This window comes from Eleutherodactylus coqui, chromosome 5 (genome assembly GCF_035609145.1).
Source record: "Eleutherodactylus coqui strain aEleCoq1 chromosome 5, aEleCoq1.hap1, whole genome shotgun sequence".
NCBI classification, from domain to species: domain Eukaryota; kingdom Metazoa; phylum Chordata; class Amphibia; order Anura; family Eleutherodactylidae; genus Eleutherodactylus; species Eleutherodactylus coqui.
In genome coordinates, this window is record NC_089841.1 from 213923494 (window position 1) to 213940297 (window position 16804).

Consider the following 16804-nt stretch of genomic DNA (forward strand, 5'->3'; position numbering starts at 1 on the left):
AAAGTGGCATAGGACAGTGGTTGATAGAACATGATACATTTGCCAAGATTAATTTGATTTGATAGTATTATTTATATAACCAGTATTACAATCTCACATTCTATAACATTGTATGTTAATCATTTGTGTGAACGTCATACCCTAGTTCACACACACACATATATATATATAAAATAATTTATTCATTTATATTTTCCCAAATTTAATTTACATTTTTCATGATTTTGTTTTTTTCTTTCTCTCTTTTCTTACTTATTTTTTTAATAATGTATCACATTCTATCAACCACTGTCCATGTCACTTTTTATTCTATTTTGTCTCTTTACCATATATCTACGTTTTGTATAGTGTAACCCCAGCAAGTGCCGAGGAAGAGATTCCTATACCACGAAATGTGTCTACAAGCTGGTTTTAATAATAAACTGAGATCTTTTTGGCAAAATACCTAATCTCAAGTATTTTTTTCAGGTTTGAAGGTTGCGCCAAATTCACCCTCCAGAAAATAAGTTTTTCTTTTACCTCTCCAATCCCACTGATTCTAAGAATGTTAGATTGCTTGAGATTGAGGTCAGTCCCCCACCAATCAGAAAGTTGTAGATAGCTATTTTTCTATCCTGGCAGAAGGCAATTAAGGGCTCTTTCATGCAGTTCTTTATTGGCATTTTAAAATGCATTTTAAAGTAGCAGCATTTAAAAATAAAAAGTTACATCATTTTTAGGGGTTATTCAGACAACCATATCTCGGCCGCATATTCACGCTAGCCGATATACGCCTTTTCTCTCTGCAGGGGGAGGAGGCTGGAAGAGCCGGGAGCAGTGCTCTGAGCTCCCGCCCCCTCTCTGCCTCCTCTCCACCCCTCTGCACTATTTGCAATGAGGGGAGGCGGAACAGGGGTGGAGCTAATTCCCAGAGTTTAACCCACCCCCGTCCCGCCTCCTCTCATTGCAAATAGTGCAGAGGGGCGGAGAGGAGGCAGAGAGGGTGCGGGAGCTCAGACCACTGCAGCCGGCTCTTCCAGCCTCCTCCCCCTGCAGAGAGAGACGCCGTATATCGGCCGGCATGAATACCCGGCCGATATATGGTTGTCTGAATAACCCCTTAGGGCATTTTTAATTCAGCGTTATTTTGGGAATATGTTTTTTTCTGGCATGTTTTCAAAGTGGTTGCCCCAAGAAGACAAGCCCTGTTCACATGTCTTATTAGGGTAAATGAATGTCTGAGAGGGGACTGGTGGGCTTTGAGCTGTGCTGCTGTTGAATGGCTGTCATGTACTACTACATTTCTCCTGCAGCATGCCTGGTAGGCTGCGGCTTCCCCCATTAAAATGAGCTGTGTTGCTGGGGATGCCAGGGAGGGGACCCAAAGTAATCAGTTCTTTACCCTTAGGACTTATTTACACAATCGTATATCAACCGGTGTTTTCACGGTCGGCCAATACACGCTTCCATCTGAACAGTTCCCCCCTTCCTTCCCCCTCACTGGCTCTCTGCCTCTCTCCTCCACTTTGGCGTTTGCAATAGGATGGGGCAGGACGGGGTCAGAGCTGAGCTCCGCTCTGTCCTGCACACTCCCATTGCTGGTTGCGGACAAGGGGCAGGAGCTTAGCAGGAAACGCGCAAGGGGGAGGGAAGGGGAAGATAGGGGTATGTACGCCGAGGCATTGCGACCTCGGTGTATATGTGCTGGGCCTGGGCCGTCTGAATGGGCAAACAAACGTTACATTTGTGCGCCCATTCATGCGTTTCTACGTTGCCAGCGGGCAAATGTAAAAAACGCCGACGCCTGTGTGAATCCAGCCTCAGTGCGTAATTAAAAATAGCAGCGTCTTGCCAGCAATTCCCCATCAAAATCAGCATTTAGCAGTGCAGACTTTGGTGCAGAATTCAGGGACGGCGTATTCCACAACGCTGTAGCGGAATATTCCGTTCCATGTGAAAGCTCCCTTACCCTTTTATTACATGGTTTCTGTACAGTATTTTCTAATTCGTGCAGTAAGATCCCATTGGGAAGAATAACAGCAAGAGTAAATTATACAGTAGCAATTAATGGGGAGACAGTTAGTGGTTGTGACAGAATGAAGACATGTCTTGTTCTCTCTGATAATGTACTCTGTGGAGGTGATCTCATGAGCTGCGCAGGACTGCAAGGCGAGCATGCCATAAGATAGAAGGCTTAGATGAGCGCTGCATGCAGACAGTGAGGTCACTTCTAGGCTAGAAGAGCAGATTTAATGTGATGTTAACTTGTCTCCTGGAATTACTGAAGCAGAACCAGCTGCAGAGACTCACTTACAGGAAATGTACAAGCAAGGCGCTTATGTTTTGTCTTCCTATAGAATAAAGAGGACCTGTCAGCCCTCCTGTCCAAGGATATAATTATACTCCTCAGGATATTACTGGAGCGTCTTTTCCTAAAAATCTGTGCTGTGCCGTTCCTCTGTTATTCATACAAGAACTTTCTGAGTGCTCAGTCAGACGAGAGTGCATTTGTACAGGCGTATGTGCGCACAAAACAGCGCGTCTATTAGTATTCTATGGTGTGGTTTAGAGATAAGCCAGCATACTCGGTAAGGCGATTTACTCAAGAGAGCATCGCCTTTTTCGAGTACCTGCTGGCTTGTCCCTGAAGATTTGCGGGGGGGGGGGGGGGGGGGGGCGCAGGGCGGCAGGGAGGAGCGGGGAGGAGAGTGAGAGAGATCTCTCTCCCTCCCAATCCCCTTCGCAACCCCCCTCTCACCACCCCGCCCCGCCCTCCCCCCGAATCTTCAGGGACGAGCCAGCAGGTGCTTGAAAAAGGCTCGAGTAAATCTCCTTACCGAGTATGATGCTCGCTCATCTCTAGTGTGGTTGAAAGCAATGGGATGCAAGCAACCGCTGCACTAATTTTCGGGGAAGGGCTTTAATCTAAAACGTTAGATTTGTGCGCCTGTTCGCGCGTTTTTACATCGCTGGCGGGTGAATGTAAAAATGCATATGCCAGCATGTTAATTTCCAAAATGCTCTGTCCTTCAGATATTGATTCCTCTGCCCTTGGATTGTTTACTGCTCATTACTAGAGATGAGCGAATATACTCGTTTCGAGTAATTACTCGATCGAGCACCGCGATTTTTGAGTACTTCCGTACTCGGGTGAAAAGATTCAGGGGGCGCCGGGGGGCGGGGGGAGGCGTGGCGGAGCGGGGGGGGGGGGGGTAGCAGTATGGAACAGGGGGAGCCCTCTCTCTCTCCCTATCCACCCCACTCCCCGCTGCAACCCCCCACTTACCCATGGCGCCCCCCGAATCTTTTTGCCCGAGTATGGAAGTACTCGAAAATCGCGGCGCTCGGGCGAAAAAGGGGCGTGGCCGAGTAGGTTCGCTCATCTCTACTCATTACCAATGAAAACATATAAATATTATTCCCAATATGAGAATACCCCTTTAAGCCCTGCCATAATTAGGGATTAATAGGCAACCATACATGGCGGCCTTGGGGACCTTCACAAAGTCACAACCTGTCATGATGAAGAAATGGTCTTTTGTAATCTCATCGCGGATAACCCCTTTTAGTGGCAGAGGGAACTTCCTTCCTCTGTTGGGCAATTTAAACATCACTGAGAGAATTGACAGCGATCCCTAAATAGTTAACAGGCACAATTGGCGTTTTCTCCAATTGCAGCTGCTGTGGACAGGTTCAGCTGTCAAAGACAGCCGACACCCACTGCATATGGAACTGGCTTTGGTCTGGAACCTGCTTCATACAAACCCAGCATACATATGATGTACATGCATGTGTCTAATGGGTTTAAGGCGTTGTCTGGGGTCAGAAAAATATGGCTTTCCCCCCCCAAAACAGTACCAAACCGGTCTACAGCTCAGCCATATTTACTTCAGTGGAGCGGAGCAGCATGTCAGACCAAACCACGCACACACTATCGTAACTATAGGGGATGGTAGGAATGCGGTTGCACTCGGTCCAGGAGCCTTAGGGGGCCCATAAGGCCTCTCTTCTCTATATAGGGAGCCCAGTGCTATGAATAAAGCATTACAGTTGGGGCCCTGTTACAGGTTTTGCATTGGGGCCCAGGAGCTTCAAGTTACGCCTCGGCGTGCACAGATAGTGGCACTATTCCTCTAAAATGAGCAAAAATATATTAATGAAATTCTTAAATTGAGTTCACATAAAACAAAGTTTCAGTTGAAGAGTTTTACCAAAATTGCTCAAAAACAATACTAGGCATGCTGCATGCACGGTGGGTTGTGGGGTTTTGCCATGTACTGGCCAAATATCAGAATGAGCAACAAAATGCCGCTGTTTATCCATTTGCAGATTTTCAGGCATGTTTTACACTTTGTGTGAACTCCGTCTGTTATGCCGGGAACATGAGATCTGGAGGAGGCAGCTGCATCAGCGTTGGCATAAGACGTTCAGTGGACAACGTGGCGGTGTGTTGTGTGACACGACCACAGTGACACGATGGAGACCAGAAGCCCAGGCATTCAGATTCTTTACATGCAGCCAGGCCGTTTCATTTATCAGCAAAACCACAGAGAATTGGAAATTACACTTAATGACTAATTTACGCAACTAATCATTTTTCATTTATTTTTCTGAAACCGACAAACTCATTTATATTTATCAGTTTGTCAAGATTCATTTTAAAAGTCAAGAATCTTTTTAGATTAACCCCTTAAGGGCTTTTTCGGACTGCGTATATCAGCCGGATTTTCATGCCCTGCCGATATACGCTTTCTCTCTCTGCAGGGGGAGGAGCAGTGCACTGAGTTCCCGCCCCCTCTCTACTATTCACAATGGGAGGGGGCGGGGCAGAACTTAGCTCCGCACCCATCCCGGCCCTCCAATTGCAAACAGTGGCAAGGGGTGGAGGGGGTGCGGGAGCTCAGTGCACTGCTCCCGGCCCGGCCCGCCTCCTCCCCCTGCAGAGAGGGACAGTGTATATCGGTGTGAAAAACCGGCCGATATACGCACGTCAGAATAAGCCCTAAGGACGCAGCCATTTTTTCCCATTTTTTTGGAAACGACTTGTGCCAGTGCGTGAAAGGATTGCAAGTGTTTCTCATTGACTTTGATGGGAAATGCCACATCTCACTTGCATGCACATTGAACAACATGCGAGTGCCGTGTGATATCATTGAAAGTTCCATTGAAAACAATGGGCAATGCCCAAAGATAGAACATGCTGAGATTTTTTTGGGTTTGTGAATCAATCTATTCAAAAGAATAGATTTCATATTCGTGCGCATCGCAGAAAACTCGCGCGAGAATATTGTTCGTGTGAATGCGCCCTTAGAGGACCTTCGTTCTACAGGGATTTTGTCGCCACATCTACCTTCACAATGCGTCTGAAGTTCTTTAAATGAGCTGCCACTGCAAGGTCAATAGTAAAGGGGTTCTCCAGGATCTGGTCAGCGCCCGGCCACTGAGACACCGCTTGGTCAAGTGGCTAAAAAGCCAAGCAGAACCTCTATGTGAAAGAAAGCAATTTATCCTCTAACTGCAAATAGTGCAATGAAGTCTATGAAATAGCTGGCAAACCGAGAAAATATACAAAATGGATCGGCTGAGCTTGAATGACATGTTTACTCTATTTGTTTCTCCAAGCTTTTCTCGTCTCTCTTCAGTGCACATTACACGGAAGCATGTGCAAAATTTCAATTCCCTAGAAAATAGACATTTTAAATAGAAGAGACAAAAACCCCCGTCCGCCGACTGGCAGCAGCGATCACACACAAGCACTTTACTTCTGTGATTGAGGCATTTTAGCTTCCTAGCTTGAAACATTATGAAATAATTGGAAGATGTTCCTAGTGATGCCATTGTGCTTCTGCTTTCCTACTACCTTTACAGATCTATCAGCCCTCCTGACAGCTCTGTTCTAGTAAACACTTCTCTTCCTCTTGATGAAACTATTCTCTTTTCTGAGAACTCTGCATTGTGTTGCCTCTGTTACTTCTACTGGAAATTCGTGAATATATTGAGAACTGGGTGCTACCACTTGGGAGGCGCAACTTGTATATAGCAATCTCAATACAGCCTTAAGGGCTTATTCAGACGTTTGTATATCGGCCAAGTTTTCACGCCCGGCTGATATATGGTGTCCCTTTCTGCAGGGGGAGGAGGCGGGCCGGGAGCAGTGCACTGAGCCCCCACCCACTCTCTGCCCCTTGCCACTGTTTGCAATGGGAGGCATGGAGAGTGGGCGGGAGCTCAGCACACTGCTCCCAGCCTGCCTCCTCCCCCTGCAGAAAGGGACACCGTATATCGGCTGGGCGTGAAAACCCGGCCGATATACGGACATCTGAATAAGCCCTTTGGGCTCCTTCACACAGGCACTGCGATTTTTGGCCACATTGCATCCGCAACCAAGTCACAGCTGTATCTATCGTTTTGTCGCCTGTTTAGATGGCCGTGGCTGCGGCACATATACGCCACAGCCTGGAATACCGTCGGCCGGGTGAGAGTTTAGCTCTGCTAAACTCCTTCCCCTCTTGCTCTCTGCCCTTAGCTAGCTACTGGCAAAGGGCGGGGGCAGGAGCTAACGTGTTAAACTCCTGCCTCTTGACAGCAAGGGAAGGGAGCAGGACTTGGCAGTTGCTAGTGTGCTAATCACGCACCCCATCCCGCCCCCTCCCTTTGCCGGCAGCCGTTGGATGACGGCCTGGCACTTGCTCAACCAGTGTGGACCACAGACCGCTGATCCACTCTGCTTATTCCTTTATATGCCGAAGTCAATATAACCGCAGCATGTAAAGTGCTGAAAACAAGAGAAAACTCCCTCTGTCTCCCATTAGACCCCCATGATGTGATCATGGAGTCCCGATAGGTTGTTATGGCTTGAATATGGCCTCTGGGTCTGCCAGCTAATGTGGCCTATGAGGTTCAGTCTCTGGCTAAGCTTCATAGGCTTTAGAATACACTAGCTGATATACCCGGCTTCGCCCGAGTTAATTTGGTACTGGTGTTTATCTGTTGTTCACACGGAAAATCTTATGAAGTCGTGGTTACTTTAGAGATACTGAGCAAAAAAATATGTTTACCATTTTGCATGGTTCTTTGCATTACCCAGGAAACACCATGTGGAGGTAACCATGCGACGTTTCCTTTATATAAAATGACATCAGGAAGTGAGAGAATTAGATTCCATACATAAAATTTGGATACTAATTCTTTTGTGCTAGAATTGAATAATCAAGTTGGGTCCCATTAACTTTTCCTATTTTTTTTAAACTCGTTTTATTGACAGGTTAACAACATATCAGGTACAATAACAGAACATTGTGCAGTACATAACCTTGAGTATGAGGTATAAGCCGGTCGGGCCTGTGCTTTACAGTGTACATCATTTCTGGCGTTTCATTGGTCAGGTGTGATAGGGGGGTTGGTTAGGATTAAAGAAAAGCATAATGGCATGGGGTGGGTATGTGAGGGAGAGTGGAAGTGGCGAGGGGTCTATATAGGAAGATGTAGCCGTGCTGAGGCATATTTTAGAGCATATGTCTGCTATAGGAGTCGCCATAAGTAGACATGTATACCTTTACACCAAATTATAATTATTAACCGGTTATGTTGCGGTACAGAGCCGGGGCCATCAAGGTGCTTTCCTTTTTTTAAAAGAAAGGGGGGGAGGAGGTATATTATTGCACTCCGGGTGGCCGACCGAGCGCGGGGCAGACTCTCCCGATCCCATCCCGACCCCTACGGGGACTTTACCTTCTTTGTAACGCTGATATGGCTAATGAAAGCGGCTGCGGAGGGAACAGGGTCAGTGAGGAGTCACACCATTGGCCCCACACCTTTTGGAATTTGTCCGGGCATTTGCGGGCTTTGTATACTATATTGTTGTAGGGTATAATCGAGTTTGTGGTTTTCTTCCCCATTGTCACGGTCGGGCCTCTCTGGTCCATCCATCTCATTGCGATAACTTTCCTGGCTATGAACAGGACTTCCCGTAGGAATATTCTGTGGTAGTGTTGCCACTGCTCCTCATCAAGGATTCCGAAAAGGCAGATTTCTGGGGTGGCGGGGATCGGGATATCGAGGACCGCGGAGAGCAAGTTTATGACTTCATCCCAATATGATCGGATCCGCGGGCAGTCCCAGATCATATGCCAGAAATCGGCGTATGTGCAGGTGCATCTAATGCAGTGCGTGGAGGGGATCCTGCCCATCTTATGTAGTCTTGCCGGGGTGAGGTAGCATTGATGAACTATGTATAGTTGGGTCAATTTATTATTTGCTGAGGGGGAGACAGATAAAGGCGATTCTAATATCTCTTGGAAGGTTTCTTCCGTCAGCGTTGGAATCAAAGATTTCCACTTAGTCAGGGCGGGAGGGATTTCCCTAGCAGCTTTTGAAGTTGTTAGGTGGGCATATAGTGTCGAGATGAGTCCTCGGGGCCCTTGTGATTTTAATATTCCGATTAACGGGTAATGAGATATGGTGCTACTCATTGGCGGGAATTGCGTTTGGAGCGCATGCCGGATCTGTAGGTATTTGTAGAAGTGGGAGCGGGGTATTTGGTATTGGGCCTGGAGTTGCTCGAAGGGTATCAGGATATTAGAGTTATAAAGGTCTCCTAGGTGAGCTATGCCATGCTGTTCCCATACCTCTAGGTCTGTTAATAGCCACAGTTCCCCTAGCCCTGGGTTCCTCCACAGCGGCATGTCGGCGGCTATGTCAGAAAATCCGCTTGCCTCTCTAGTCTGGCGCCAAACTCGCATTGCCAGCCTATGGATGAGTAGTATTTTGCCCTTCACGGTGGTGGGTAGTTCCAGCAGCGGCCAGAGGCTGGAGGTGTTTAGAGCCTGGGCCAGGTGAGCCTCTGAATTGGGCAATGGGCTGTCATTCAGCCAGCATTTTAAGTGTATCAGTTGACCAGCCAGGTAGTATAGGAATAAATCAGGGAGTGCTGCCCCGGCCTCATCCTTGGGTCTCTGTAGCGTGGAGAGCTTAAGTTTTGGGCGGGAATTTCCCCATATGAAGGAGATCATGAGGGAGTTCATAGTGCGAAAAAACTTCATCGGGACTGGTACAGAAATATGTTGCAGGGTATAAAGGCACTTTGGTAGGACTATCATTTTAATCAGGTTAATACGACCTGCAACTGATAGGGGGAGTGAGCCCCATATTTTGAATTTGGATCTATAAAGGTCTATTAACGGGTAAACGTTCAGGTCTAGGGTTCGGGAAATTATGTTGGTGATCTGGATACCCAGATATTTGAAGTCTTTAGAGACTCGTAATCCACACAGTGAGTCCGTGTGTTGTAGGGGGTTTTGTGCCGAAACGAACATTAGAGCGGATTTTGACCAGTTGATCTGCAGACCTGAGAAAGTTCCAAATTTATTAATGATGTCTACGGCGCGGGGCAGGGAAGTTGTTGGGTCCGACATGAATAGCATAAGGTCGTCGGTGTATAGCGCCACACGGTCCTCCTGATTTCCTATTTTAATCCCGTGATACAATGGGCACGTCCGTAGCATGATGGCCAGCGGTTCCATGGCCAGGGCGAAGAGAAGCGGGGAGAGAGGGTATCCCTGTCTAGTACCTCTGCACAGGGGGAAGTACGCAGAACAGGTGCCATTCACGGAGATTGCTGCCAGTGGTGTTTTGTAGATTAGGGAGATCCATTGAATAAAACGGTCTCCGAACCCGAATCTCTTCAGCACCTGGAGCAGGAAGGGCCACTCTATGAAATCAAAGGCTTTAGCTGCGTCTAGTGAAGCCAGGGCCCAGTCTGTTTTGTCTACTGATCTGATTTGTGTTATTGCCTGAACTCTTCGCAGATTTTCTCTTGTAGATTTGCCCACCATGAATCCGGTTTGGTCTGGGTGTATCAGGTCTAGAATAACGCCATTGAGGCGTCGAACTAGCATTTTTGTCAGGAGTTTATAGTCCAAGTTAAGAAGGGAGATGGGTCTGTATGAGCCGCAATCTAGAGCATCTTTTCCCAGTTTTAAAATCAGTATGATTGTGGCCTCATAGAAGGATGGGGGCAGAGACTTGCTTTCGTAGGCAGCATTGTACGTATCAAGTAGTGTGGGTAAGAGTGTCTCTTGGTATTTTGCAAATACCTCTATTGGTAGGCCGTCTGGGCCTGGGGCTTTACCGTTGGACATCTCCTGAAGGGCTTCTGAGAGTTCAGTCACTGTGAATGGGGCATCTACTAGGGCCTGTTGGTCCTGGGAGAGTGTAGGGAAATTGAGGTTAGATAGGAAGCTTGTTAGTTCTTGTTGTGTGGCATGGAATCCAGTGGCGTAAAGGTCCTTATAGAAGCGCTGGAATCTTGCTCCTATCGAGTTTTTTTCATGGAGAATTTCTCCTGTTTCCGATGCGATACGGAGTATCGACGGTGATGCCGAATTTTGATGCACCAGGGTGGCCAGTAGGCTGCTGGATTGGTTGCCTAGTTCATAGAATCGCTGTTTTACAAAGAAGGAGGCTCTATGAGCCTTCTCTTGTAGGTGGGTTAGGTATTGCCTGCCCTGTCTCAGCCACTGCTCCCTACGTTCGTCCGTTGGGTCTGCGATGTAACTTGCCTCCAGGCGTTCATATTGTAACGCCATCTCGCGCTCTAGTTTAGAGGATTCCCTTTTGATATATGATATAGATGATTTTAAAGCGCCTCTTAAGAAGGCCTTTAATGTCTCCCACAGCACTACCGGGTCGGTGTCCGGCCGGTTAAGTTCTAGGAAAGCGGAGAGTTGGTCAGGGATTCTATCATTTGTTCCGAATAGGTTTAACCAGAATGGGTGTACGCGCCAGTTATGCCTATGGGCATGTGTGTCAGGTGTGGAGACTTCTATAAGTATAGGGGAGTGATCTGATATGCCTCTAGGGAGGTAGTTAATATGGGTTATTGTAGTGCATAATCTGGCGTTCCCGAGGCAATAATCTATCCGGGAGAGAGTATTCCTGCCAGCAGAGTGGCAGGAGTATTCGCGAGTCGTCGGTCGCCTAACTCTCCAAACGTCTCGCCACCCAACCTCTTGCAAAAATTGCGCCAGAGGTGACGGGTTGGTCTGGGCCGGGTGAGCGTGCGGGGCGCTGAACCTATCCAACTGGGGGTCCAGTACCAGGTTCAGGTTGCCCATGCATATTATAGAGGCATTGGGGTATTGGGTGGCGAATTGGGCCGCCTGGTGTAGAATTGTTATGTTGGCCGGTGGGGGGAGGTATATCCCGATTAGTACGTAGGGCAGGGACTCTATCCATGCCTGGATGAACAAGAATCTGCCCTCTGGGTCTCTAACTGTGCGTCCCGGTTCCCATCTCAGTCGCTTGTGGATTAGTATGGACACTCCTCTGGCGTATGAGGAATAGGTTGAGTGGATAGCCCATTGGACCCATGGTTTCTGTAATTGCCCTGTTTTCTCAGAGATCATATGTGTCTCCTGGAGGCATACTATGTGTGGGTTGTGGTTTCTGATGTAAGAGAAGATCATAGATCTTTTTCTAGAAGCTCCCATCCCTCTCACATTCCAGGAGAGAATATTTATATTGGCCATTTGGTTCGTGTGATTCTATGTTTATGCAGATGGGGGTTCCCCAGTATATCAAGCTCAACCCGCGCTCGGTCCGCCACCCGGTCCCTCCGAGCAAGGGTCGAGGGATGTGTCCCCCGACTCCGACCGAAACAGGTTCCATATATTGTACTGCAAAAACGTATCCAAAACTTTACAATTGTGATTACATCAATAGCAGGTTGCCAAGGTGTTACAAACATCATAACATTTAACTTAACTTAAACGTGCGTGTGATAACGGGGAAGACTGTGCACCCAATAAACGATGGTAGATCTGGGCACAGTCAGGCAGATTAATTCTGCTTAGAGCTCCAGGCCCCCATTATCCCAGGTACATATGCTTCTCTGCCCGACTGGAGTTTCTTGTGCTTGTTTTTACCGGTAAGAATTTTTACTAAGTATGTAGCAGGTTCTTTCTATAATTTCTCCTGTTCAGTTAAATCCTGCTGCTGAGGAGTGGCACTCAGGGGGATGGAAGGATGGTGGTGGTGGGGAGGGGGGAGAAGGGAGACAGACAGGGAGCAGACGCCGGTGTATGCGTGTACTATCTTAGAGGCCATGGGGGGCGTTAAATTGGTCGTGGTCTGGCGTCCAGGCCTTTCATCTACCTCCTCTCCCCCAGGCAAGCTTGTTAAGAGGTCACTGACGTTTAGGTCTGAGGGGGGGTGGGGGGATAGTGGTAGTCAAGAGGGTGAGGGGGAGGGGGGCAAACAGGAAATGGGCACAGGTGTATACATTTGCAATCTTGAAAAACATAGGGGATATCAGACTGACCGTAACCGAGCGCCCAAGTCCTTCGTCCCCCTCCCCCCTCCCGGGTGAACCTGTCAGAAGATCATTGACGTCTGGGCGATCTTGGCATGCGGTTGAGCCAGTCCTCAGCTTCCTCTGGAGTGGAGAAGAAGGTGGCTCGTTCATTATGTACCATGCGCAGGCGAGCTGGGTACATCATGGAGTACGGTATGGCGGCCTCTCTCAAACGGCGCTTGACAGCTATGAAGGACGCTCTGGTTTTCTGAAGGGCGGCCGAAAAATCTGGGAAAAGAGAAATGTTAGCGTTCTGATATTGGAGGTTCTGCACTCGCCTCGCTGCCTGGAGGGCAATATCTCTATCTTTGCTGCTGAGGAGTCTTGCCAGCATCGGTCTTGGGGGTGCTCCTGGAGGTAGGGGGCGGCCCGGGACCCTGTGGGCCCGCTCAATGGCGAAGGCCGCAGTGAATTTGGCCTCTGGCAAGAGTTCTTTCAGCCAGGTTTCCATGAATAAGCAGGGATCTTGACCCTCGGCGCGTTCCAGTAGTCCTATTATTCGGAGATTGTTTCTGCGCAGCCTGTTTTCCAGGTCGTCTGCTCGCTGGGACCAAGTGTTCACCGCTTTGTCGAGTTCTGTGAGTTTGGCTGGTATTGGAGCCATGGTGTCTTCGAGTTGCGATATACGTGTCTCGGCCTCTCCTACTCTGCTGCTGAGGTTGTGCATATCTTGTCGCAACAGTCCTACATCAATTTTAACCTCCTCGATTTTACCGGTTAGGGAGGTAGTGCTGGTTTGTATGGCCTCTAGGAGCTATGCTGTGACCTGCCTGAGCGTTGGTTCCTTTTCGGTCTCTGGGGAGGGGGCGGAGCCTGAGGCCCTGCTCGCATCCTGGTCTGATCTGGGTGATCGACGTGGGGTGTCTGCTGTCGGTTCGAGTGCGTAGGCTTTGAGACGCTCCGTTATTGGTGGAGGGGTATTGCGGCTCATCCTGGAAGACTTGCGGTTGGCCCGCTTGCGGGAGGAGAGCGGTGGTGGTATGTTTGCGGTCTTCGTGCACTGGGAGGTCAGTAGAGGATCTTCTTGTGAGCGAGGGTTTGAGATGTATGGATTTGCTCCATTGCGGTGGGGTGGGAAGTTTGGGATTCAGAAATTTCTGAGCTGGCCCGCTTGCGGGAGGAGAGCGGTGGTGGTATGTTTGCGGTCTTCATGCACTGGGAGGTCAGTAGAGGATCTTCTTGTGAGCGAGGGTTTGAGATGTATGAATACGCTCCGTTGCGGTGGGGTGGGAAGTTTGGGATTCAGAAATTTCTGGGCTGCTTGCTTTGGCTAGTTGTCAGTGGAGTATATTCAATGTTTGCTGTTTGCCACAGCCAGAATTACAGCTGAGGGTCGCGCTGGGTTGTGAAAGTAGCGGCTCTGATGGTCAGAGTTCAGCTGGTGTGGCTGCGTTTTCGCGGGACGTTGGTATGCCGTCGGTCGTGCCCCAGCACCTCCTTGCAGGGAGAGATGGGTGCACACTAGTTGTTCCCCGCTTCAGGGGTAGGGTGGCTGCAGGGTCGTCAGCAGACATTGCGTGCGGCCTGGTGGCAATTGCCCACTCCGGGCTGGAGTGGTGTCCTAACAGGTGGGGTGCCGCCTTACCCCTTATGCTGGGGTAGTATGGGTTGCAGACGGTGCCAGTTGTGTGTTGGTTCCCTGCTTCAGAGGTGCATACGTTGTGGGGTGGCTGGCAATCACCTTGTGTGGTCTGGTGGTGCTCAGAATAGTGCCCAGACGATGGGGTCCACCCTGCTCCTTATGTTAAGGTGGTGCAGGTTACCAATGGGCCCTATTTAGTTGTGGGAGTGCTTGCTCGTTTTGTCCGTGGGGTACTTTTTGTGCCGAGCTACTGTTGTGGCTGGGGGGCGGGGGGGGCTGTACTCCCCTCGGTCCCTGTTGTGCAGAGAGGGCAATCTGGTGGCCGCTATGTCGCTTCCCCTCTTCCTTCCAGTACCCCACCGCCTCTCACCATTGTACGGGGTGCCCTCTGTGTCAGGGTGTCAGGTCTGGAGCCCGGCGCTGGCCGGCCGGTGTGTGTCGCTCTCCGAGGCTCCTCCTCCTTCTCTGTGCCGCGAGGAGCCTCCGGATCTTCAGGGCTGCAAAGTCGCAGCTTTCCTGTGGCTCTCGCCGCTCTGCTCGGTCTCCCGGTCCTGCGCTTTGCCGCTGCAGAGGGCTCCGGCGTCCCGCCGGGTCTTCTTATGTGGGGGAGCTGTGGAGCGTGCGCCGTCCGCCGCGGCCGGAAGTGCCGGGGCCGGAGTCCAGGGAGCAGGCCCGCGGTCGGTATCTGCCGATTTTGCCGTCGGATGCCCGCTGAGTCACTCCTATCCTTGCTGGGGGTGGTCACCTGCGTCCGGGTGAGTTCTTTTGTGGTTTGTTCTCGTCGGGCAGTCAGGATGGGTGCAGGATGGTGGGGATTGCCACGGAGCTCAGGCTCTGTGCGTCCTCACAGCATGGCTGCTAGACACGCCCCCCTAACTTTTCCTATTTATGACATAATCAATGCTCATGCCAAATTTCAAGTTTCTATGACATCGGGAAGTGGGAGAATTAGATTATGTACGTAAAATTTGGACGCTAATTCTTTTGCGCTTACAATTGAATAATCGAGTTGGTACCCATAAGCTTTTCCTATTTATGACATAATCAATGCTCGTGCCAAATTTCATGTTTCTATGACATCGGAAAGTGAGAGCATTAGATTACGTACGTAAAATTCGGACGCTAATTCTTTTGCGCTAGAATTGAATAATCAAGTTGGGTCCCCTTTGCTTTTCCTATTTTGGAGATAATCTATGCTTGTGCCAAATTTCATGTTTCTACGACATCAGGAAGTTGGAGAATTAGTAGCAAGTCAGTCAGTGAGGGCTTTCGTCTTTATATATATAGATTACTATACTTTAGTAAAGCAGTGTATTATAAGAATGATTAAAGATTGTGATATTCAAGTTCCCTAGGGGGACAAAAATAAAAAGTATTTTAAAAAATGGTAAAAAAAAAACCCCGTCAAAACCCCATATTTCCCCCTTTAGTATGTATCGCCGCATTCATGATGACTCACAGAAAAAAAGTTAGTATATTATTTAACCCTTATGTTGCACGCCGTGAAAAAAATATGGCAAAATTAGCAAATTTTGCATTCGTGCCTTATAAAAAATAGAACAGAAAGCAATCAAAATGTCATATGGATCAATAAATGGTACTATTATAAAATACAACTCACCCCGCAAAAAAACCACTATGCACAGAACTGTAAACAAAAAATATATATATTAGGGGTCTTTGAATGCAGCGATAGAGAAAAATAGATATTTTTTTAAAGTTGCAAAAAAAAAAGAATCCTTTACAAACTTGGTATCCACTAATCATACTGACCCGCTGAATTAACTTAACATGTATATACTGAGTGGGAAATGCCACTAAAAATACAAAACATGCAAGAATTGTAAATTATGTTAATCTTGCCTCTAGAAAATAAGTAATAAAAGTGATCCAAATGTTGTGTGTTCCCAAAAATAGGCTAAATGAAGATTGAAGTTCAACCCGCAAAAAACACACCCTTAGGCCTCATGTCCACGGGCAAAAGAAGAATTAAAATCCGCAGCGGATTTTAACTCTTCTCCTGCCCGCGGATCCGCACCCCATAGGGATGCATTGACCACCCGCGGGTAGATAAATACCCGCGGATGGTCAATAAAAGTGATTTTTTTTTAAAAATGGAGCATGAAAAAATCTGGACCATGCTCCATTTTCGTGCGGGTCTCCCGCGGGCTTCTATTGAAGCCTATAGAAGCTGTCCGGATCCGCAGGAGACCTAAAATAAGAATATACTCACCTGCTCCGGATCTTCCCTTCGCCGCGGCTTCATCTTCTCTCCGTCATGGCCGTATCTTCTTTCTTCGGGCCGGCGCATGCGCACGGCACACAACCGACGTCATCCTGCGCATCCGCCGGGCCGAAGAAAGAAGATCCGGCCGCGACGGAGAGAAGATGAAGCCGCGGCGAAGGGAAGATCCGGAGTGAGCAAGAGGTAAGTTTATTCTTATTTTAAGCGCTCATGTCCGCGGGGCAGGAGGGACCCGCTACGGATTCTCCATGATTTTCCCCGTGGACATGAGGCCTTAGGGCTTATTCACACAAGCGTATGTCAGCCGACTGTGCACCCCTTATTTGTTTAACCAGTCCCTTCTAACAGGTGATGTCCCTAGAGGATAGCCAGTGTTGTACCCATACATAAGAAGGTTTGTAGAGGAGAAGATGGGAACTACAAGGAACTCCTAAAAAAGCAGATGATTGACCATGTAAAAACCAACAACTTGTTGGACCTATATGGCAGGACTTCACTTGGGGCAGATATGTCAGCCTGATCTAAGACTTCACTATGTCCCAAAAATGGTGGATGAATGTTGTGCTGAGCTCATATATATATAATATATTGGACTTCTTGAATAGTTACGTGGATTAGCAGTTGGTTAAATGATGCCAGCGTGTTA